At 49.6% G+C, this 22,218-nt stretch overlaps 2 non-coding genes and 1 pseudogene across 2 annotated transcripts; all 3 read left to right on the forward strand.

Annotated features, from left to right (window-relative positions):
* Positions 1–5,623: 5,623 nt before the first annotated feature.
* Positions 5,624–5,742, forward strand: LOC135531832 (U5 spliceosomal RNA). Its single transcript, XR_010454204.1, has one exon. It is a non-coding gene; the product is annotated as a U5 spliceosomal RNA (small nuclear RNA).
* Positions 5,743–10,535: 4,793 nt separating this feature from the next.
* On the forward strand, positions 10,536–10,664 carry LOC135531870 (U2 spliceosomal RNA; annotated as a pseudogene).
* Positions 10,665–15,528: 4,864 nt separating this feature from the next.
* On the forward strand, positions 15,529–15,640 carry LOC135531836 (U5 spliceosomal RNA). Its single transcript, XR_010454208.1, has one exon. It is a non-coding gene; the product is annotated as a U5 spliceosomal RNA (small nuclear RNA).
* Positions 15,641–22,218: the final 6,578 nt, after the last annotated feature.

Below are 22,218 nucleotides of genomic sequence, written 5' to 3' on the forward strand. Positions count from 1 at the left end.
GGAACATGACATTAATGTTGGAAATGCTACACCTATCAAGCAACACCCATATCGTATCAACGCTTCCAAGAGGAAGATAATGAGGGATGAGGTGAGATATTTGTTGGAGAATGACCTGGCTAAGCCAAGTTCAAGCCCTTGGAGTTCTCCTTGCATTTTGGTTCCTAAACCTGATGGTACGTCCAGGTTATGTACGGATTATCGAAAGGTAAATTCTGTCACTATGCCAGATTCGTTCCCGTTACCCCGACTGGACGACTGTATTGACACTATTGGTGCTGCTAAGTATGTAACTAAGTTAGACCTCTTAAAAGGTTACTGGCAGGTTCCGTTAACTTCACGTGCTTCTGAGATTTCTGCCTTTGTGACCCCAGACAACTTCCTACAGTACTCAGTCATGGCTTTTGGGATGCGAAATGCACCAGCCACCTTCCAACGACTGGTTAACTCCGTATTAGCTGGCGTTCCTAATTGTAGTGCATACCTTGATGACCTAGTGATTTATTCGTCTGAGTGGTCAGATCATGTTGACTCGATAAGGGTAGTATGTGAACGGTTGGCAGCTGCTTCTCTAACCGTGAACTTGGCAAAGTGCGAGTTTGGGAAGGCTACTGTTACCTATCTCGGTAAAGAGGTTGGCCATGGACAGGTGCGCCCTGTTAATGCCAAGGTCTTGGCTATAACTGCATTCCCTGCACCTACCACCAGACGAGAGCTACGCCGCTTTTTAGGGATGGTTGGCTACTACCGTAGCTTCTGTAAAAATTTCTCTGCGGTAGTTGCTCCATTGACCGATTTGCTTAGTCCGGCTAGATCATTTGAGTGGTCCCCTGATTGTAAGAGAGCTTTTGAATCAGCGAAAGCACTCTTATGTAGTACACCTGTACTTGCTGCTCCTGATTTTGAACAACCGTTCAAACTTGAGGTAGATGCTAGTGCCAGAGGTGCTGGTGCTGTTCTACTGCAGCAGGACAAGAGTGGAGTGGATCATCCCGTTTGTTATTTTTCACGTAAATTTAATAAATGTCAAACAAACTATGCGACAATAGAACAAGAAGCTCTTGCTTTGTTGTTGGCTCTGCAATACTTTGAAGTATATATTGGTTCCAGTGCCCTACCCGTGATTGTATATACTGACCATAACCCCTTAGTTTTTCTCCACCGAATGTACAACCAGAACCAGCGCCTTATGCGTTGGGCGCTGATTGTACAAAATTATAATTTGGAGATCCGCCACAAAAAGGGTTCTGATAATGTGTTGGCAGATGCTTTGTCTCGTGTGTGAAAATGATTTCTGCATGTTTTGCAAGGTTGTTGCTTTGTTGGGAGTATTCATTGAAATACTGTAGTCGCAACCCCTAGGGTTGCTCTTTTAAGGGTGGGAGTGTTACGGATACAGTTATCCTGTGTGTGTGTGTGTATCCTGTGTGTGTGTTTCTTTTCTCTCCTTCTCCCCTCACAGGTGAAAATCATCACTCCCCAATCAGTCAACAACCAATCATCAATCAGAAGACACACCTCCTCATATTTCCTAAACCTATCACAGTTCTTTCCCCATGGTTTAAAAACCCCATCATTTGTTTGTTCTAGAGCTCAGCCCAGCTCAGCTCAGCTCAATCTCTCTGTAAATGTCATGTCTGTAGGTCTCTGTGTTTCACTCTCGCTTTGTGTCGTAACCTCTCTTTTGTTTAAGCACCTCATAGCACTTTGTCATCACCTGTGAGTATTGTTTTTGGTTATGGTGTTTGTGTTTGATTGCTGGTGGAAAAGGGGGAAACCAAGACAAGTCGCCCATGGGCATACACTACCCGTAGGTGAACTTTGTTAAATACACTAGTTAGAACTGGGCGGACCACCCACTGTATTTTTGGTTAGTTAGTTAGCTGTTGTTAAAGTAGGCTAGTCTAGCTTAGGGGTGTTTTTGAATACTTATTGTTTCTTTCCTTGGGTCCAGCTCAGCCCCTTTTCCTGCTCCCCCCATTACCGTGTGTTTATAAATAAACCTAGAGTTTGACGGTAGATTTCAGTTGTCGTGCTTATTTCGTTCACACTTTTCCTTTGTCACAATAATAATTTGCATGAGTTATGTTACGAGTCTCATTACCATCCCCCCTAGACTGTCGGGCCAAAAGGGATTCGTAACAGCAGTCGACGTCACCCGTCTTCTAGCCATCATTGATCCATTTTTCATTGGTTTTGTCTTGTCTTCCTACACATCTGGTTTCAATCCCATTCATTACCTGTTGTGTATTTAACCCTCTGTTTCTCCTCATGTATTTGTCAGAGATTGTTTGTATAGGTGCGCGACGGGTCCTCGTACCCATGTTTATTCATTTATGTATGTACATTTAGTGTTTGGAGCATGTTTAGTGGACTCCATTACACTCGTTTTACTCTCCTGTGCCTGATTTCACTGCCACCGATACACACACGACTCTGACAATCTCACCGTCCTCCAAATCTTTCTCAATCTCCTGTTCCTCTTTTTCGCCCAGTAGTTGACCAGTCAATTCGACCAATGCCTTTAGTCCCCTATCAAAATCTCTGGTGTAAAAGGAGTTACCCAGTTGAATGATTTGATCCATGTTCATCATGGTATCTTCAGGAACTCCAATAACCTTGGCTAGTTTGAGGATCTTCTCTTTGTTGTTGATGTGTCGCGATACGAAACCTTCAGCCCCACCCCTTGGCCGGCAGCGGGGTGCTAGAGGTGGTTAGCGTCCCGTTCCCTGGATTGGACAGGGCACTATAGGTACTTCAGGTTATCTCGGTATAACCAGGACCGCTCGCGTAGCCCTGCCTCTCTTTCTATATCGAAGCGTTGTCCGCGTAGAGAGGTCTTTTGCCTTGTCACTCTCAACGGTCTAGCTCTAGCTGGGATGTGTGAACCCCACCTTTATCTTCTAGACTCTTTGTTTCACCACTAATTGGTCCTTGAGTTATTATTAAGCACTAGTCCTACCAGTCTCTATATCATTTCCCTGTGGTTGAGTGTTTCCCCACTGTGATGTATCTAGTTTAAAGTGTGAAGACCTTTAGTCAACTTAGTCTCACTACTCTGCCCGTCGGCTATGTATCACTTGGAAAATAAAACTTAGATCGATAAGACAATTAAATGAATCACTACTGGACACACCTTCCTCTTTGTCTTTTAATAGTAACTCATTCTGTCATAGAGCATTGATCCCCGTTTCCAGTGTCCCGGTAGCGGGGAGTGTCAGAGTTGTTATCTCCCGTGCCGTTAACTGTCTTTGAGAGAACCTTTTGCTCGAGACAAAATAAGACTACCGTTTATTTTTGAAAACACTGTTTTTTGTCTTTTACAATCAAACACATTCCAAAATACACAATTGTTACTCGGTCACACACAGCGTTAATTAAAAACATGCAATTGCCTTAATGCTCTATAAAATGCCTGGTACAATGATAACACTTATCTCTATATTAAATGCTTATAATAGTTATTTAATTACCTTTGAGAGATGACGAGGAGACCCACGAGATCAATCGGTCAGAGTTCTGAGAATTTAGTTTATGTATCGATCTCTCCCATGAGGAATCGTTGGTTCAACTAAATTTCGAGATTCAAGTTAGCCTGAGTACTCTAACCTGCCCTCAGGCTGGATAGTATTGTCAAATAACCTGCAACCGCGATTCCAGGGCAAGGCACTGTTCTACAACAGTACACGTGTCACTGGGTCAGTCTGAGACAGAGTCAATTCGAACAACTTTCCAACCGTTCTCAGCAGGTGGTAATTCTGCCGTTGATCTACCGCCGTGTCTGGGGCAAGCAACCCGACGGGTGCTACAGTGTTCCTGGTCAATTAAGACGTTGGCACAAAGGTACACTCGGTCCAACGGTATGCTGCACACAGGGTCAACTGGTCGATAGGTAAACGGACTCTTACCCTGGTATCCAGCAAGTTAGAATCTTTAAGTAATTTGAGTCAGGTGGCAATTTACCCGAAGTCAAATGGTTGTCTAAATGAATTCAGAATTCAAGAAGTCAGCGCCAAAGTAATGGCAAATGTCTCTTTATATACCTTTTGATTCTCTGCACCCGATCTGCTGCTCCTCCCATTCCCTCAGAGCAGAGAGGGTGATGACATATCTTACAACAGGAAATACTTTTCTTAGAGTGCGTATATGGGCCTCTGGTTATGACAGTGCCCTTACTAAAGGTGGGGGCGCCAGTCTGCCTCTTCGGTAGGGGGTACTGGAAATTAGATCGGGATCTACTGGATGAGCAAGATTTTGTTAATGCCGTTACAAGGGTGTTTCGGGGGCTTGAGGGCCTCCGGCCCATGTGTGGGGGGGTGTTAGAATGGTGGGATTTAGTAAAGGTAAGGATTAGGGCCTTTATTATAGGATATGGTAAGAGGAAAAAAAGGGAGGAAAGGAGGGAGGTGGATCATATCCAAAGGTTGCTCGAACTCGAGTACGAGGCAGGCAACCTCGGCGGGTCGATTGACTGGGAGAGATACACAGCCCTGAAGGCGCAGCTCAGGGAGCTGCAGGAGCAGAAGGCTCGAGCTTTCCTGGAGCGTGCACATAGTGGCTTCTTAGAACATAATGAGACTTGTTCCGCTATGTTCTTTAAGTCAGTTAGGGCAAGGCAGAGTAGGAAGGTAATGTACGGGGTTAGGGAAGAAAATGGAAGTGTAGTGAGTAAACCTGAGGAAATGGTCAGGGTGACAACTGACCATTTCCGAGGGTTTTTTAAAGAAAGGGAAATAGATGTAGAGCAGGGAAATGTGTTTTTAGAACACTTGTCCCGGCGGCTGCCGGAGGACATCAGAGACGCGATGGAGGCCCAGATCTCACTAGAAGAGGTTGAGAGCGCTCTTAGGAGGATGGGAAAAGGGAAGGTGCCTGGGATGGATGGGCTGCCGGCTGAGTTTTACCTCAAGTTTTGGGGTATACTCGGACCGGTGGTACTCGAAGTCTTGAAGGCCATCCTCGAGACGGGTGTCGCGGGGGGTTCAATGGTTGTTGGTGTGCTGTCACTTCTTTACAAGAAGGGGGACGCAACAGACCTCGGCAACTGGCGGCCATTGACCATGCTGTGTGTAGATTACAAGTTGCTTGCAAAGGTCTTAGCGGACCGATTACGCACAGCCCTTCCCTACGTCGTCCACGAGGATCAGACGTGCTGGGTAGAGGGACGCTCTATTAGATGGAATCTGCAGTTGATCAGGGACTCCATCGCTTGGGTTGAAGATAGAGGGTTGCCTTTAATGGTAGCGGCGCTTGATCAGGCGAAAGCCTTTGATCGCGTGAATAGATCCTTTCTATTCAGGGTGTTAGATAGATTAGGTTTTGGGGAGAAGTATATAGGATGGATCCGTACATTATATGTCGGAGCGGGGTGTCGAGTTAGCGTAAACGGTCACTTGGGTGACGTTTTTGACCTCTCGTCTGGGGTCAGGCAGGGGTGCCCGCTCTCGGCACTCCTCTTCGTTCTGTACATGGAGCCTCTGGGGGCTGCCATTAGGGCAGACACAGGGGTGGAGGGCTTGTTGATCCCTGGAAGCGGTGGGCTGCGTGTTAAGATGACGCAGTACGCCGACGACACTTCCTTGCTGCTATGCAAGGACTCGTGCCTGACAAGGTCCCTTGCATACGACTCTGGTTTCTCTTCATTACGCACAAGCCTTTCGCCTTTTACTAAAGACTTCCGTGGAGAGGAATAGTTACACGAGTTCAACGTATTTTTGGAGGGGCTTTGCTTCTTGCAGAGCCCGGTATCTTGTTTCAAGAGAAATTGACAGAGGTGTGCCAGGATAGTGACTTAAAGACGCATTAGCGACTTTTTCCAAAAAACACCTGTCTTTCTTTCTGTCTGTCTGTCGCCGGGTGGGTGGCTGGGGAGGGAGGGAGGGTTGGAGACGGCTTTTGCAAACCCGCTGAGGTCTGTCGAGGCCCCCAGGGGCCCGGCGTTTGCAGGGTTCCATTTGTGGGTTATCGCTTTTCGGCCTTCTGGCTAGGACCAAGCTTGACACTGAGGTGTCCCACAGCTCGCCTAGTCGAAAGCCGTAGGTCGGAGGGCGGAAAAGAAATAGAGGCTTCTTGTTTGAGAGAGCTTGTTTTTTTGGCGCAAAATGGCGGAAAATATCCCTAAGAGATCGGTCCCGGGGATCGGATTGGCAAACACCATAAGGTTTGCATGGAGCAACAAGGAGATGGAGCCTGTCGGGAGAGAAACCTTCGGGAGGACGATCCTGATGGGCATACTGAAACTGGAGGTCAAGGACGTTCTATGTCTGCAGGGTAACCCGAACGAGAAGGCCTATGACGTGACGTTCTACACCGAGGAGATGCATGATGTGATCATGAAGAGGGCGAGAGAGGTGGGTGGGAAGAGACCTATGAGTTTTTATGAGGTCTCTAGCCTGGCAAAGAACAATTTTAGGCTGGTAACAGTCAATATTTACAACCCGCATGTAAAGGACGAAGATGTAAGAGCGTTTTTGGGGAGGTTTATGGACAGGGTCTCCTCCCCGAAGCTCCTCAGGGACTCCCTGGGGTTCTGGAATGGGAGGAGAGGATTCCAGGCCCTTCTCAGGGAGGACCCGGGGGGTCTGGGCGGATACCTTCATCCTCCGGCCATGTTCTCCCTGGGGGCTGACAGGGGGACTCTGTACTACGCGCGTCAGCCCCCGTTCTGCAGGCGCTGTATGGCCTACGGCCATGTCCTCGCCTCGTGCAGCACAAAGAAGTGTAGATTTTGTGGATCCGCTGAGCACGAGGCGAAGGACTGTGACGAGCCCAAGGCGTGCCACGGGTGTGGCTCATCGGAACACCTGTGGCGGGAGTGCCCAGCTCGTCAAAGGTCGTACGCGTCTGCGGCTGGAGGGGGAGCAGGGGCGGGGGATGGGGGACGAAGAGGAAGAGGGGGCCCAGAAACAGGACCAGGCCCAGAAGAAAACGCCACAAGGAAGGAGGAGGTGGCGAAAAAGGCACGGAGAGAAGAAGAGAAAAGGAGCGAGAAGGATGGAGCAGATGGAGAGGATGGGCAGAAGGCGGAAGGAGAAAACGGAGTGGAGAGGCAGGAGAAGGCAACGGAGGAGAGGGTTGTGAATGAGGACGGCACGGCAACAGGAGCAGAGGGGGAGGTGGAACAGGGAGAAGTAGTAGGGGAATGGGGGGAAAGTCAGATGTCGAGTGCCCTAGTGGAGGAGATGAGGGGGATGGTCGAGGAGCTGGCGGGGAAGGGGGGCGATGTCTCTCCTTTGCCGCCTACACCGAAGAAGAAGGCGAAGAGGAAGGGGCCCGTTATAGAAGGAAAGAAAGGGGAGGGGGAGGCCAAGAGACAGATGGGGGAAAAGGTGGCTAAGGCGGGGGAAACTTCCGGGACCTTGTCGGCCGCTTTGGACTCTGGGGCGCCAGGGGAACTGGATCCCCCAAGTGTGGGGCTAGAATGGGAACCGGGGGGTTCGCAGTCTATTTTTGACGACACAAAGTCCCCTTTTTACTGCCCACCGAGCCGGGGGGCAGGAGAAACGGAGGAGCTGGGTGGCCAAGACAGGATGCAGGGCATCAGGGTGGCTAACACCTTACCTGGATCCTGGATTGGGTTGATGGAGGGAGACGGGGGGGCGTCACAAGAGGGAGAGACGTCCCTGCTGGAGGAGATGGAGCAGGGGAGCATCGGGTGAGCCTCCTTTTTATTTGGGGGTTTTTGGGGGAAAGTGTTTAGTATTGGTTTAATTTAAAAATAATATTTCTGTTTCATTTCTTAGTCTAAATGTTAGGGGTTAAGGGACTATGTTAAAAGGAGGGCGGTGTTTAGTTTTTTAGAGGGGGTAGGTTTTGATTTTTGTTTCCTACAGGAGGTTCACCTGAGGGATGGAGGGGATGTTGAGAGGTTTAGGAGAGAGTGGGTAAAAGGAGATTCATTATGGGGCATAGGTGGGGTGCACTCGACGGGGGTAGGGATTCTTTTCGGGAATAACGAGATTAAATTAGAGGGCACTTTTTTGGTAATGCAGGGTAGGGTTTTGGGGGTTGATGTCAAGTATAGGGAGATTAGATATAGGTTATTTGGGGTGTATGGGCCACAGGTGGCGGCAGACAGGAGGGAGATGGTGGACTGTCTGGCGCCCCTGTGTGTTACTAACAGGCACTTGGTGATAGGGGGCGATTTCAACGTAGATTTAGGGGTAGGGGGGGATAGTAGTGCAGGCGCCATCACCGGGCTAATGGCTTGCCATGGTCTGGTTGATGGTGGCCTGCACTCCGCTCCGGCAGTGGTCGGTCCTACATGGCGCAACTCCAGGGGGGTTGCGCGGAGGCTCGACTACATTTCTGTATCCAGGTCTTTGGGTCAGTTGTCTGGGCGGCTGAAGGTGCCTGGGATGGATGGGCTGCCGGCTGAGTTTTACCTCAAGTTTTGGGGTATACTCGGACCGGTGGTACTCAAAGTCTTGAAGGCCATCCTCGAGACGGGTGTCCTGGGGGGTTCAATGGTAGTCGGTGTGCTGTCACTTCTTTACAAGAAGGGGGACGCAACCGACCTTGGCAACTGGCGGCCATTGACCATGCTGTGTGTAGACTACAAGTTGCTTGCAAAGGTCTTAGCGGACCGGTTGCGCACAGCCCTTCCCTACGTCGTCCACGAGGATCAGACGTGTGGGGTAGAGGGACGCTCTATTAGATGGAACCTTCAGTTGATCAGGGACTCCATCGACTGGGTTGAAGATAGAGGCTTGCCTTTAATGGTAGCAGCGCTTGATCAGGCGAAAGCCTTTGATCACGTGAATAGATCTTTTCTATTCAGGGTATTAGGTAGATTAGGATTTGGGGAGAAGTATATAGGATTGATCCGTACATTATATTTCGGAGCGGGGTGTCGAGTTCGCGTAAACGGTCACTTGGGTGACGTTTTTGACCTCTCGTCTGGGGTCAGGCAGGGGTGCCCGCTCTCGGCACTCCTCTTCGTTCTGTACATGGAGCCTCTGGGGGCTGCCATTAGGGCAGACACAGGGGTGGAGGGCTTGTTGATCCCTGGAAGCGGTGGGCTGCGTGTTAAGATGACGCAGTACGCCGACGACACTTCCTTGCTGCTATGCAAGGACTCGTGCTTGACAAGGTCCCTTGCCATCATTGGGGACTTCACCCGAGCGTCGGGGGCGGTACTGAACCATGCAAAGTTTTCCGTTAAGTTTTTCGGAAGATGGCGCGGTAGGACGGATGTGCCCGGAGAGTTATCTCTCTGTGAGGGGCCTCTGAGGATTCTCGGGGTCCATTTTGAGACCTCTGGCTCAGCGACGCTGAACTGGAACATGGGTATCGCAGTGGTACAGAGGAAGCTAGCAATGTGGAAGGCTAGGTCTTTATCCTTTTTAGGTAAGGTCCTTGTCTTGAAGGTGGATATATTGCCATCTCTTTTGTATTTGGCATACATCTACCCGTTGCCGGCTTGTCTGAGAAGGCCTCTAGTGAGGCTTTTGTTTCAGTTTATGTGGGGTGGCAGGTACGAGTGGGTCGCCAGGGTGCGCATGCTCTGTCCCATCGGGGAGGGAGGTAGGGGGATACCACATTTCCCCCTCAAGCTGGACGCAGTTGTTGTTTCTTTTCTGTTGACGGAGCTTGCAAATCCGGTTATACACCCGTCCGGTTACCTCCTGCGGGTGTTCTTCTCGTATCAGGCGAGAAGTGTAATGGTGTGGTCCAACACGGGTCCTCGGGCGGAACAGCTGCCGTGGCACTTTGGCAATGTGGCCAAGTGGCTGCGTGCGCACCCCGAGGTTGAAGTTGCCCGAGTAGGTTTAGACCACAGGCACCTGTACGAGGAGGTCAGGCAGACAGGGAGTCCTGCGCCTATAGCGGGCATTTCGTCAGTGGTCTGGGAGGGAGTGCAGGCGTGGGGCCTGGACAACAGGCTCAAGGACCTGAAATGGTTGAGCCTCCACAAGTGCTTGCCGGTACGTGCCATTACGTACCGGCATAGTTTGTCGCGATCCCCCACCTGTCCTAGATCTGCTTGTGGCAGGGAGGAGACTGTGCGCCATGCCTTTTGGGACTGTGCCTTTGCCGGAGTGGTATGGGCTAGGGCACGGGTGTTGATAGGTTTGGTTAGGAACGATTTTGTTGTGACATGGGCTAGGTTAGAGAGAGGCGTAGGGAGAGCGAGGGGGAACGGATAGGGACAGGTTTTTGCTCTGGCTTCTCATGAGTCTCTTTAAAAAGGGACTGTGGGAAGCCAGGCAGAATTTAGTTAAGACAAGGAGAGATTGGGGGGTGGAAGGGATAGTGAGGAGGGTGGAAAGTGATTTGAGGGGGAGGATGAAGAGGGAGGAGAGGAAGTGGGGGCAGCATGCGGCACGGGAGAGGTGGAAGGGGGGACTAGGGCTGGGAGTGTTAGATTTGTAAGGGGATAGATTAGGGACGGGGAGATAGGGAAGCGGTTAGGTATTGGTTAGGTATGATGGGGAGGGACGATGCTCCCCTGAGGTTTGTTTTTGTTTGGGTGTTTGGTGATGGTATTTTGTAAATAGTATGAATGAGAATTATGATTTGTAAGTATGAATGGTACTGATTGTAACATCGGGGGACCTTATATTAAATGGATTTTTTGAACAGGGAGTCGGAAATGGGGCTTGCTCCGTCCGCTCCACACATCCACCCGGTATTGCAGTACCTCCGGGAACGGTGCAACACTTTTCTCCCGTTGTCAAGGAAAAATACAAACTCACAAAGCTATGTAAACAGCTAGCTGCTAGCTAGCTAGCTGCTAGTTAGCTAGCCAGCTAGCAGAAGAGGAGAAGGGACAAAAACATTCAAACTGAAAGAAGGGCGAAGCGCTCTTCAATGGGGTCCCTCGTTTCCCGCCATTTTTGTTTAAAAAAAAATTTAAAAAAGAAAGAAAAAATGGGGCCAGGATTGTGTGTGTGTGTGTGTGTCTGTCTGTCTGTCTGTCTCTCTGTCTGTCTGTCTGTCTGTCTGTCTGTGACCTTTTTATCCACAGCCCTCGAAAACTCGGAAGAGTGGGTTTCCAAATAACACCTGTCTTTCTTTCTTTCTGTCGCCGGGTGGGTGGGTGGGTGGGTGGGGAGGGAGGGAGTGAGGGAGGAAGGGTTGGAGACGGCTTTTGCAAACCCGCTGAGGTCTGTCGAGGCCCCCGGGGGCCCGGCGTTTGCAGGGTTCCATTTGTGGGTTATCGCTTCTCGGCCTTTTGGCTCAGATCAAGCTCGGTACTTCGGTGCTTCAAAGCTCGCTGAGTCGAAAGCCGAAGGCCGGAGGGCGTAAAGGGCAGTTTCCTTGCTTTTTCAGGTAGAGTTTGGAATCTGCAGGTTTTCTTCGTGAGGAGATGGCCAACAATAATGGTGGAGCTGGGTCGGTCCCTAGGACTGGACTAAAAAATATGGTTCGTTTTGCTTGGAAGGAGGATGATGGCCGGATGCCGAGGGACACCTTCGCAAGGACCGTGCTGATGGGTGCCCTAAAACTTCGAGTGCAAGAGGTGATGTGTCTCCAGGGAAATGCGATGGAGGAGGCGTACGATGTCACCTTCCACACTGAAGTGATGTGTGATTCAACGATGGACCGAGCCAAGGCTGTGGCTGGGGAGAGGCCGCTGTCCTTCTTCAACATGACGTGCCTAGCGAAAACGAACTTCAGGGTAATCAACGTACATATGTACAACCCTCATGTGTCGGATATCGCCATAAGGGATTACCTGAGTCGTTTCTGCGAAGTAACATCAGGGGCAAGGTATGTGAAGGATTCTCTGGTTTTGATGGCTTCCTCCACCCCCCGGCAAGTTTCTCGCTGGGTTCGGATAGAGGGATGCTCTTTTACACCCGCCAACCTCCGTTCTGCAAAAGATGCAGAGAATATGGGCACGTTACAGCTGCCTGCAGTGCACAGAAGTGCCTGTTTTGCCAATCCATGGACCACGAGGGCAAGAATTGCACAGCGCCAAAGGAATGCCATGGGTGTGGTAGCAGACAGCACCTGTACAGGGAGTGCCCGGGGAGGCAAAACTCATACGCGGCAGCAGCGGCCGGGGGGAGGATGACAGGACGAAAAGGAATGGAGGAGAAGGGAAGGGCTGAATGTGGCCTAGGCCACAGTCGAGAAGAAGAAATGAGGAGGGCGAGGGGAGAAAAGGATGAGCCACCCCTGCCTTTGCCAGTGCCACAAGTCGGGGGTCAGGCTGATGTGGAAGAAAGGGCCTTGGCAGTTTTGGGGGTGGTCCCGGAGACCCAGGTGGCAGAGGGTACATCACCCAACAACCATCTGCAGGTAGAGGTTGGGGGAGCGACGGGTGAGATGGGCCCATCCCTGGATGCAGTCCTCATAGACGAGGAGGCTTTCGGGGCCCTTGTGGGGGAGATGAGGGAGATGGTGAAGGATATCCAGGTCTCTCAGATGAGGACGGAGGAATGGAGGTCCGTCTCACCCTTACCGGCCACCCCAAGACAAAAGAGGGTAGCCTCTACAGCCCAGAGATGCCATCCGAGTCTGGGGAAGCACGGAGGAGGAAGAAGAAGAAGAGGATCTCCATCGAGCTGGGAGAGGGCCAGAGCGGGTTGGGAGGGGTGGGGGAAATAGATAGTACCGCTGAGGTGGTCCACCTGTCATCGACGGGATCATCTTTCCCACACATCCAGATGGACGTAGACCCGGAGACCAGTGTGCTGGTGAGGCCTGATGGAGATGGGGTGTCTCAGGCTATTTCTGGGACGCCGGGACCCCCCATCCCCAACCCCTTCCCCGCGTCTTGGGTTTCCCAGGAGGGGAGCGGTGTGGGCGGGGCGACCTCGGAGAGTGAGGGTCAAGAGCCCTCGTATGTGGGTATACAAGTGTTTGGGGGGACGATCAGTGATGCCAAGATGGACCCCCTGTCATCACAAGACTCAGCTCTCCCGTTTCACACCATGGAGGTGATCCAGGCATTCCCGGGACTTTTTCTGCCATCAGGGGATGGGGTGTCTCAGGCTATTTCTGGGACGCCGGGACCCCCCCATCCCCAACCCCTTCCCCAACATAGGTTTTACATTTTGTTTCTTACAGGAGGTGCATTTGAGAGATGGGGGGATGTGGAGCGTTTTAAAAAAGAGTGGGTTAAAGGGAAGTCAGTGTGGAGTGTGGGGGGTCCACTCAGCAGGGGTTGGGATTTTGTTTGGCACAAGGGAGGTGAAGGTGGAGGGAACACACGTAGCGATGCAGGGGAGGGTTTTGGGGGTAGATATAGCATTAGGGGATTATAGACTAAGGGTTATAGGGGTATACGGGCCACAGACGGTGCCAGAGAGAAGGGAGATGGTGGAGCTTCTGGCACCTCTGTGTGCCACAAATAGGGTATTGGTAGTGGGAGGGGATTTTAATGTAGATTTAGGAGGGGTAGCAAATGGTAGTGCAGGGGCCATTACCGGACTTATGGCAAGCCATGGTCTGGTGGATGGTGGCCTTAACACTACTCCGGCGATGGCTGGCCCCACGTGGCGTAACTCCCGGGGGGTTGTGTGGAGGCTGGACTACGTCTTTCTACCCAAATCCATGGGGCTTTTGTCTGGGCGGTTGCTGCCTGTGTTTTTCTCAGATCACGACGGGGTTCTCTTTAGGGTCAAAGCGCCTGTCTGCCTTTTCGGTAGGGGGTACTGGAAGCTCGACCGGGATATCCTGGAGGAGCTAGATTTCGTCAACACATTCTCTGTTTTTTTTCGGGGCTTGAGGGTCTCCGACCTATGTGCGGAGGGGTGTTGGAGTGGTGGGAGATAGCGAAAGTCAGGATTAGGGTTTTTATTAGTGGGTTTTGTAACAGGAAGGTGAGAGAGAAGAGAAGGGAGGTGGAGCAGCTCCAACGTTTACTTGAGCTTGAGTACGAGGCTGGCAACCTCGGGAGCTCGATGGACATGGAGCGTGCAACCAGCCTCAAGGCTAAACTCAGGGAGGTGCATGAGCGTAAGGCCCGTGCTTTCCTGCAGCGTGCACACTGATTTCATAGAGCAGAATGAGACCTGCTCTGCAGTGTTTTTTAAATCAGTAAGGGAAAAGCAGGAAAGACAGGTTTTTTATGGGGTGAGGGATGGACAGGGTAGGATAGTCAGGGAGCCGGAGCAGATGGTCAGGGTGGCAACTGACCATTTCCGGGGGTTTTTCCAGGAGAGGGTAGTAGAGGAAGAGCAGGGCACCGTGTTCTTAGAACATTTGTCCCGGCATTTGCCGGAGGACATTAGAAAGGCGATGGAGGCCCAGATAACACTAGAGGAGGTGGAGAACGCCCTCAAGAGGATGGGGAAAGGGAAGGTGCCTGGGATGGATGGACTGCCGGCTGAGTTTTACCTCATATTTTGGGGTATGCTTGGACCGGTGGTCCTAGAGGTCCTGACGACCGTTCTCGAGACTGGAGTCCCGGGCAGGTCAATGGCTGTAGGCGTGCTGTCCCTCCTCTACAAGAAGGGAGACACTGCCAACCTTAGCAACTGGCGGCCATTGACCATGCTGTGCGTAGATTATAAGATACTAGCTAAGGTCATGGCAGACCGTTTGCGCACAGCCCTTCCCTACGTTGTCCATGAGGATCAAACGTGTGGGGTGGAAGGCCGTTCCATTAGGTGGAACCTCCAACTGATCAGGGACTCCATCGCCTGGGTTGAGGATAGAGGTCTACCTCTGATGGTAGTGGCGCTTGATCAGGCCAAGGCTTTTAATCGCGTCAGTAGGGTTTTTCTTTTCAGAGTGTTAGGTAGGTTAGGGTTTAGTGATCGCTTTATAAAGTGGATCAAGATTTTGTATGTGGGAGCGGAGTGCCGGGTGAGCATAAACAGCCATCTGGGCGACGTGTTTGGCCTCTCCTCAGGGGTCAGGCAGGGATGCCCGCTCTCGGCACTCCTTTTCGTGCTCTACATGGAGCCCCTGGCTGCTGCCATTAGGGCCGACGCAGGGGTGGAGGGATTGCTTGTCCCTGGGAGCAGCGGTTTGCATGATAAGGTGACAAGGAGGGACCGTTTTTTGGCTGATCATCAGCCTTTTTAAACAAGGCTGTGGGATGCCAGGCAAGGTTTGGTAAGGTCGGGGGCAAACTGTGGAGTGGAGGGAATAGTGAGGAGAGAGGAGGGAGAATTGAGGGGGAGGATAAGGAGGGAGGAGAGGAAGTGGGGCCACCATGCCGCCCTAGAGTGGTGGAAAGGGGGTCTAGGCTTGATCATTTAGATATATTTAGATATTCTAGAAGGTAGGTTTGGTAGGCTGTTGTGGGAGTTGAAGGTTGATGTTTAGCTAGCAGAAGAAGAGAAGGGAAAAAAACATTCAAACTGAAAGAAGGGCGAAGCGCTTTTCAATGGGGTCCCCCGTTTCCCGCCATTTTAGTTAAAAAAAAAAAAAATTGGGCCAGGATTGTGTGTGTGTGTGTCTCTCTCTCTCTCTCTCTGTCTGTCTGTCTCTGTCTGTCTCTGTGTCTGTGACCTTCTTTTTATCCACAGCCCTCGAAACTCGGAAGAGTGGGTTCCGGGAGCACCCGCGGGAACCCGGCCTAGAGTGCACAGAGTGTGTCTCGGGCCCCGACCTCTGGCTTCCATACAACTCTGGTTTCTCTTCATTACGCACAAGCCTTTCGCCTTTTACTAAAGACTTCCGTGGAGAGGAATAGTTACACGAGTTCAACGTATTTTTGTGCTTCTTGCAGAGGGGCTTTGCTTCTTGCAGAGCCGGTATCTTGTTTCAAGAGAAATTGACAGAGGTGGGCCAGGATAGTGACTTAAAGACGCATTAGCGACTTTTTCCAAAAAAACACCGGTCAGACATTATAGGGTCGGTGTCGGAAAGCACCATGGAGACGGTGTCAGAAGGTACGGGGGAGGAGGGGGAGATTCTGAGGAACACCTCCCCCCACGTAAAAGAAATGCTGAGGAGCTCTCGGACCCCGAACAGGGTGAGGAGAAAAAGGGAAAGGTGGAGTGGGAGAGCTCTCAGGGGGAGGAAGAACCCAGAACCTTCCCCTCCAACTCCCCCAACCAAGTCTCCTTTTTAAGTCCCGTTTTAACCTCCTCTCCCTTCCAAACCCCTTTACCCCGGAGGGGGGGGTGACATTTAAACTGTTCAATGCCTTTTCTTTTAGCACTGTTTTTACTCACGCCTTTTATGGCTTTTAAAATCACCACCATAAATGTGAGGAGCATAAAGACAGCAACAAGAGCACAGTCGGTTTTATCCTTTTTAGAAAGGTTTAACTCCGATGTGTTTTTATTACAGGAGTGTGGTCTACCCTTTTTAGCCTCTTACAGGAAATGGGAGGATAAGTGGCAGCATGGGCCCTCCATTTGGAGTGGTTCCAATTTTAACAAGAACGACGGTGTTGCTATTTTAATCAAGACCCCACAGGTGGTGATGAAGGGGAGCACGGTGGTGGTAGGTGGGCGTGCTCTTTTAGCCAATTGTACTTTTATGGGGAGGGATTTTAACGTGCTAAATGTGTATGGTTTTAACGATAAACATGACCGGTGCACACTTTTAGAGGACCTGCAGTCCCACATGCTGGGGAGGGATCCTCTAGTGGTGGGTGGGGATTTTAATTGTGTTTTAAGTAGAGCAGACAGTAGAGGGGCAGGAGGGGATTTTAAGGTAGACAGGTCAAGTGTTTTATTGCAAGGGCTGTGCAGGGATTTTAAACTGACTGACTGCTTTAAAACCCTGCATCCAAGAGAGGAGGGCTTCACCTGGACCAGTGGTGATGGCACCAGAGCCTCTCGCATTGATTATCTGTTTACCTGGGACTGTCCCCCAACTGATGCTAGAATAACCCCTGCTTTCTTCTCAGATCATGTAATGCTGACGTGCACCCTTTCACTATCTTCGGGTGTGACTGTGGGAAGAGGGCCCTGGAAACTGAACTGCTCCCTACTAGAAGATGATAGAGTAGTTAGTTAGTACAGAGAGCAGTTCAGCCAGTGGCAGACGCTACAGGACTTTTTTGACACACGAGCACAGTGGTGGGAAATGGTGAAGGGAAGGACGAGGACTTTCTTTAGAGAGATAGGAAAGGAAAAAAGCAAAGAAAAAGATAGACGCATGGTGGGACTGCAAAAGCGACTGGAAAGGTATTTTAACCTATGCCAACAGGGCTTTGATTTTAACCAAGAAATCAAAGAAGTAAAAAAGGAAATTGCACTTTTAGCAGAACAGAGAAGCAAGGGGGTTATTTTAAGAAGCAAGGAAAGGGAATTAGAAGAGTGGGAGAAGTGCACTAGGTACTTTTTTAAGAAAATAGTAAGGGTAGGATTATGACAGGATTGAGAAACAAGGACGGGGTTTTAAAAACAGACACAGAGGGAATAAAGGAAGTGGTCGAGGACTTTTATGGGGAACTGTTTGGGGGAAAAGATGTGTGCGAGGAAACAATGGGGGACCTTTTAACATACATCGACAAGACCCTACCCAACACGGACGACCTGAAAAAAGACCTGACGAGGACAGAAATCGACCAAGGACTGAAACATTTTAAGAGGGGTAAATCACCGGGGGAGGACGGCCTCCCTTTGGAGTTTTATCTGACCTTTTGCGATGTTTTAGCCAACAAACTTCTGACTGTTTTTACTGACTTCGAACACCTCGACAGACTACCCGACAGTTTTAGAGAGGGGATCGTGACGCTTTTACACAAGAAAAACGACAGGACGGACCTGAAGAACTGGAGACCGATTACCCTTTTAAACTTTGATTGTAAACTTTTTACCAAGGTTTTAACACTCAGAATGTCTTCTGTTTTAGGGGAGGTGATCCACCCGGACCAAACCTGTGCCGTGCCCGGAAGGAAGATCACGGACAGCCTGATACTGATCCGAGATGCCATCTGTTATGCGAGAGACAGAAACATGCGGCTTGTAGTCCTAAATTTAGATTTTGAAAAAGCCTTTGATCGTGTCTCGCACCAGTACCTCTTTAAGGTACTGCAAAAATGGGTTTCCCTGACAGGATTTTAGCCTGGGTGGGACTGCTGTACGGGGACATCACCAGCAAAATCCTTGTAAATGGGCAACTGTCAAAAGCAGTGGGAGTACACTGCGGCATCCGTCAGGGCTGTCCTTTATCTCCTCTTCTGTTCATGGCCTGTATTGAACCACTGACACAGGTCTTGAGAAGGGACCGACGGATCAGTGGGGTGGGTATCCCGGGAAGTGGGGAGGATGACCGCCCAGTGCGTTTTTTACATGGACGTCGTCAACCTTTTGTCTGTCGACAGGACCCTGGACAGAACAGACCGGTACGAACGAGCCTCTGTGGTGAGACTGTACAGAGACAAAACAGAAGCCCATTTTTTCGAACCATGGGCAGACCCAGACTTAACCAGACTACCACTGACTGTTGAAATTATCTACATAAGGGTACTGGGGAAAGTTTGACAGGGAGGGAGGGAGGAGGAAGCGGCAAATGGAGTGGGATCATTGGGACAGTAAGACAGAAACTCAATTTTTAATCAGTTCTGTTTTTATCCCCCCACGAATAACTTTTTTAGCACTGCAACAGATGCAGTTTTACTTCCTTTGGGGAAGCAAGTGGGAGAGGCTGAGAGGGAGGTGGTCAAGAGGCCCAGGTCCAAGGGGGGGAAAGGCTTGCCTGACCTCTACTTGTTCCTGGGCAGCCGCTACACAGCGTTACATCTGACTCTTGCCACCTCCCCGGTCAACAACAAGACCCAGGCCCTCATGCAGCTCTGGCTGGGATCTTACCTTAGAACCCTGACGGTGATCCCAGTCGACCTGCAAGCCCCAGTCTCTTTCCTACTCCCTGCACACTATACCCAGCTCCAGAAGTTAAGACATTTTTAACTGGAAAAAGAGGCAGTAACCGTTTGAGCTATACATCGACCTCTTATTTCTCTTTTGCAGGAGCGGGAACCAGTGTGTCCAGTGCACGGGCTTGTTACAGGCGAGCCCACAGTGGTTTGGCGCAACGTGGCCCATCCGGCTCTTCTGAACCGTCAACGGGACTTGTCCTGGATTGTCATCCATGAGATCCTCCAGGTCAGGGCCGTTATGCAGTCCCGGGGCATGGTGAGGACACCCGACCAGGCTGCGGCCAAGAGGAGTCGATGAGGCACTTGCTCTGGGAGTGCCGAGCTGCCAGGGGCCTGTAGAAGGAGGCACTGTGGTCCTCCCACAACCTGCTGGTAGCAAAATGAGTCGTGTCCACCCCCAGGCAGTGGCCATGGTAGCTACTGTAGACGTGGGGTGGTACAGAAGGGGGCCTCAACCCAAGGCGAAGGGTTCCCCACAACACCCAAGGTCCCGGCCTGACAGCGCTGCGGCGCCTAGGGAGATGCGCCTAGGGGAGGGATCTCCTCTGGGCCCCGAAGGACAGGACAGTTATTGAATTCGGAATAGCACTTTTTTAAACAAAGTTTGTTTTTAAACATGTTTACTTTTGTTAAATCATTTGAACAAAATTGAAATGGCTTTTACAGATTGGATGTTTTACATGAAAAAATACATTTATTCATTGTTGTTTCTATTGTTTTTAACATAGACTAACAATTTAAATGTAATATTCAAATGCTGTTTTTATGTGTATAAATGTTGCACAAATATAAATGAGCTGTTTTAAAGGGAAATGTCACGACACTTAAATAATAGTAATATTAATAATCTGTTCTGTGTATTTTCTATGACAGTTGCTGCATTTGATCGGAGAGGCGATCAGAGGCCGGAGTTATTTTGTTAAGTGTATTATTGTTGTTCTGTTTCACAATTATTTTATTTTGTCATGGGTAAGGAGGTGGTCTCAGTGGTAGACTACATGCCCGCTACTCCTTTTCCTTTCTTACTTTCTTAATTTATAAATGTATATTTTGTTTTTCTTTTTTGCTTGTTCTGTTTTGCATTTCCCCTCTCCTGTATCTCATTTTGTCTTCCCTTAGCTCCTCCCAGTGTCTTCAGTTTTGTGTTGTCTGCTAGCTGTGGTGGCCTGCTAGCCTGGTATGCGATCTAATCTGATCTTGGAAGCTAAGCAGGGTCAGTAATTGAAGACGTTTTTGCAGGCAAGTTGGTTTTGTAGGAGAGGGAATTGTTCGCTGCTTTTTCGTATATATATTTTGGTTGGCAATTTGTTAGAATAGTTTTTCATTACTAGCTGAGTTGATTTTCACCAGCTTATGTTGTTGGAGGAAAGGTCTCTGTATGACCATCGTGAGGAAACTGAAAGAGTGCAGGACATGAAGTAAATAATCATGGTGCACCACCGTCGAGGGAGAAATCCTATGATAGGGCTTGTATTGTGGAGGTAGATATCACTGGGAATCGTAAAATAACGATAGAATTGCTGCGAGGGATAGAGAAGGCATGCTGAGCAGTGACAGGGTGCAGATGCAAGGGGGATCAGGAGTATGAGATAACGATGTCGCATGTCCATGGGAAGGAGTAACTGATGGATGGACTGAAAATCAAATCGTGTACGGTAATGGCGAGGGACATTTCATCGGATGAACTGGTGGCGTCCTTCATGAATTTCAGTGTATATTAGTGATGATGCTATTGTTGCCAAATTGGAAGGATGGGGTGTGTCGGCGGTTTCTGATTTAGAAGACATTTTGGCTGGTAACGGAGATAGCGGATGTCACAAGATTCTGCAAGGTCCGGTTCTCAGACGTGAATCACTCACTACCGTATTCTGCAAAGTTCGAGATGTTGGAGGGGGCTGAATAATTCCGTGTGATACACGACAGGCAAGTTAAAGTGTGCCGAATTTGTATTCAGCCTGGCCACGTAGTCCGGAATTGCCATGATGTTTTTATGACGGCGATGCAGAATACAAGGGCATTATGCGAGAGTGCGTCGCGAAAGTGGGAAGACCTTGCAATGGGTGTGGTAAGAGAGGCATCCACTGCACGTGTACTAGGCCGACAGACGGTGATGACATGAAACAACAGAAGGTGGTGGCAGAAGAGAGTGTGACGGAGGAGAGGACGGGAGGGAAAAAAAGGAGGCCAGGATGGTGAAGGAGAAGAGGGTGATGAATCTACTGTGGCAGATGGAATCGGGTCGAGCATGGAATTGAGCCGGATGGTGGAGGAGGAGTGTCGGCCACGGATCTGTCTGAAGGTGCAGTGGGTGCTGATCATGAACGTTTTATATCTGACGCTAGTCCTAAAACTATGGAGGTGAAGGGTGAATCCTCGAAGAGTAAGGACTCTGTGCGTGACGTGTCCTCAGATGAAGTCCAAAGAGTAAGGAAAGAAGCGAAGGAAATAAGGCTGGTCAAGATCAAGAAGAAAACGACTGGGTTTTGATGATGGAAACAATAAACATCATACTCCTACTCATGGTGAGCGTTATATCTGTCAATATTAATGAGACTAAGAGATATGGAAAAGTTAGCCCAGACAGTAAGCCTACTTCAGGTTATTTCATGCCTTCAAGAGACACTGGCCTGACAGTATGGTGGATGGAGTAAGAAAGCGATGGATGGATTTGCTTTATTTTAATAATGGTAGGGAGAGGACTTGTGGGATTGCTATTTTAATTAAAAACCTCTTACAGCTCCCCCCTACTTTGTGCAATTTCCGCCTGAAGACATACCCAAATCTAACAGCCTGTAGCTGAGGCACAGAACCAATGATATGCATATTATTGGTACCATTTGAAAGAAAACACTCTGAAGTTTGTGTACATGTGAATTGAATGTAGGAGAATATAACACAATAGATCTGGTTTAGATAAAACAATAAAAAAAACATACGTTTTTGTTTTATGTATCATCATCTTTAAAATGAACAAGATAAAACAAACATTCAGATAGGATGATGTGGACAATTTCAGTGAAAAATACAAGAGGGCAACAATACTTGTGGAAAATTTCAGAATGATACCTTCCAAAATGAGTGTGCTACATGACATTGTCTGGGTACCTGTATATTGGTTGGGGGATTTTTAACGTTCGTTTGACTAAACTGGACACGTAAAGGAGTGCATGGTTGTGCTCTGATCTGTCTAGGCTAGACTTGCTGGGGGTAATGAAGGATCGTTGAGTGATTTATGTCAGGGTATGCATCCAGGTGGGAGAGCTTTCTTGAGGAGGCAGGTTGTTTTAAAAAGGTCTCGGTCAAAGCCGCATTGATTATTGTTCAGCGGCTGTAAATGTGGTGCAATATGTTCTCAAGATTAGGTATCATTTAAATGTTTTATGTGATTATGCCATTCTTGGGCTCCTGCTGGGTCATAGTGTGCCTACTAGAGGGGGTGGTGTATGGTGTTTGAATGCTGAGCTACTAAAAGAAGA

The sequence above is a fragment of the Oncorhynchus masou genome, unplaced genomic scaffold (assembly GCF_036934945.1).
Source record: "Oncorhynchus masou masou isolate Uvic2021 unplaced genomic scaffold, UVic_Omas_1.1 unplaced_scaffold_1666, whole genome shotgun sequence".
NCBI classification, from domain to species: Eukaryota; Metazoa; Chordata; class Actinopteri; order Salmoniformes; family Salmonidae; genus Oncorhynchus; species Oncorhynchus masou.